The sequence below is a fragment of the Olea europaea genome, chromosome 19 (assembly GCF_002742605.1).
Source record: "Olea europaea var. sylvestris chromosome 19, O_europaea_v1, whole genome shotgun sequence".
Classification (NCBI taxonomy): Eukaryota; Viridiplantae; Streptophyta; class Magnoliopsida; order Lamiales; family Oleaceae; genus Olea; species Olea europaea.
The window spans coordinates 5,124,164-5,126,807 of record NC_036255.1 but is presented as its reverse complement, the minus strand read 5'-3'; positions in this window follow the sequence as shown (position 1 = coordinate 5,126,807).

Genomic DNA, 2,644 nt, shown 5'->3' with positions numbered 1-2,644 from the left:
CTGTATGAGCTAAAACAGAGCCCTAGACAGTGGTATAAAAGGTTTGATGCATATGTGTCAAAGATAGGGTTTAAAAGAAGTGAATTTGATGCTTACTTATACTATAACAATATGAAAAGTGGGGGTGGAGGGGAATTTACTTACTACTTTACGTAGATGATATGCTTCTGGCTAGTCCTGATAAGTCTCAAATTTCTAGATTAAAGAATCTTTTGAAATTTGAATTTGATATGAAGGACCTAGGATATGCTAGAAAAATTCTAGGGATGGTTATAAAAAGAATCAGATCTGAAAACAAGTTAACCATCACACAAGAAGCATACCTAAATAAAGTTGTGACCAAATTTGGTATGAAAGATAGTAAAACGGTTAATGTACCCCTAGCTGCCCACACGAATCTATCTAAAACTCACTCCCCTAAATCTGAGAAGAGATGAAGGAAATGGAAAATATACCCTATGCAAATGCCATAGGTTCTGCAATGTTTTCCATGATAACAACTAGACCTGACCTGGCTTATGCAATCAGTTTCCTAAGCAGATTTATGTCCAATCCTGGCAAGCCTCATTGGGTTGGGATGAAATGGTTACTTAGGTATATTGTTGGTATATTAAATCTGGGATTAGTATATGAGTAAAGATCTGAAAATTTAACTTTAAAAGGGTATGTTAATGCTGATTTTGCTGGTGACAAAGGCAGTAGAAAATCTACTACAGCTTATTTCTTTACCCTTGGGGAAAATTGCATAACTTGGAAATCACAATTGCAACCATTGGTTACATTGTCCAGCATTGACGCTGAGTATGTAGACATAACTGAAGTTGTGAAAGAATGTACTTGGTTAATGGGGATTTTAAAGGAACTGAATTTTATGAACGATATTCCTATTTTATACACTGATAGTCAAAGTGCTCTATTACTTAGTAAAAATCCTGTCTATCATGAAAGATCGAAACACATCGAGGTGAAGTATCACTTTATAAGAGAAAAAATATCTCAAGGTGAAGTTAAATTGATTAAAGTTCATACTGATTGAAATCCTTCTGATATGGGAACCAAAGTTTTACCTGTAAGAAAGTTTAAAATATGTTTATCCTTACTTCATATTGACACAGGTTAATTTTCTTTTGCAGGTATTAGGGCGATGATGATGGACAGTTGTTCCATGGCACTTTCAGCAACCAGAGAGCGAGTGTTATTGAGAATCAAGGTGAAGAATGTGAAAAATAGTGTTTCTCAAAACACTCTAAAACGAGTGCTACTTTTGTCAATTGAGGTTTCGGCTTACTTGGAAAATTCTGCCTAATTGGCACTTGACTATTGGATACATGATACTCACTTGGATTGTGCTAGTTGAGACTCGTTTTGGACCATTGGATTAAATCAACAACTGAGATCATCCCTGGGATGTAACCGTCCAAATAAACCCAAAAGTCTCGTGACTTTTGGAGTGAATTTTCCAGATTTTTCCTTCTCTCTCTCTTTGGCGTCTCTCTCTCTGCTTCTTCAAGTTTTTCTTTGAATCTGTAAATCTTTCTCTTAGTATATAGTTTCTGCAATCTGGTCATGGAGTTTATATTTTGGGTTAATGATCAGACTTGAGAGAGTGGCTGATCTTGTACTGTAAAACTCCTAAACGATTGGTTGATTTCGTGGTTGTGTGTTTCATGATATCTTTAGATCGGTGACTGAAACTGTAAGATTTGAGTGGTTCTTGATGTACTCTTGCTCTCTTGGAAGGTAGATTGTGCCATAATGGAACGGGCTGTCCCTGAGCCCCCCAGATTAGGCATATTTACGACTGAATTGGGTCAACAACTTGGTGTTCTTGTGTTATTTTTTTTGTTCTCATTGTATGTTGTCGATTTTTACTGCATATTTAGTTTACAAATCAACCGAAATTCTTTACAACAACAGATTGTTTAGATCAAATTCAAGAACACAAGCAAATAAAGTGAAACGAAATGTCTATATTTTCTTGTTATTCATCTCTTGGTTATTTTGATATGATATGATAATCTGATGGAAAAAGGCTAAGTACTAAACCAAGAAATGTCTAACTTTGATATGATAATCTGATGGAAAGGAAATGGCTTGGTTATTTTCGCAGGCGGCAGAGATGGTGTTTGAGAGAGCGGGAGCGGTGGACATGGACGTGGTGGAAGAGGTAGCATCTTAGGGAGAAAGTTGCTATGAAAATTCTATGTACAAAGTTATGAGAAGGGAAATGACATTATAGATGGCTCAAGGAAGGTTTTGATTAGGTTAATGGGGCCTATAAGTGGAACGCAGATTTTCGAGTTTGAATAATATAATGCTTTTGCTGTTGAGCCAGAAAGAAGAGAGGCTCAGAAAAATGTTTGTATATTTTTATATTGACTTCTGTCTAGTCCACTTAAATTTCATATAACAAGAATGGGTTCCTTCCACTGTTTCGACTTGCTTGAACTTCTACTAGTTGAAGATCTGAGCAACATTTATTGACATTTCAGGTACCGGTCGACCAAATCAACAGCCTGATTCCTTTTATCAAATCATTAACTACAATACTGCAGCGTTGTTACAACCCCTTTTTTTTTTTTTTTTTTTTTTTTTTAAAATTTAAATTGATGCTTACCCATTAAGAAAATAGCACAAAAATGTA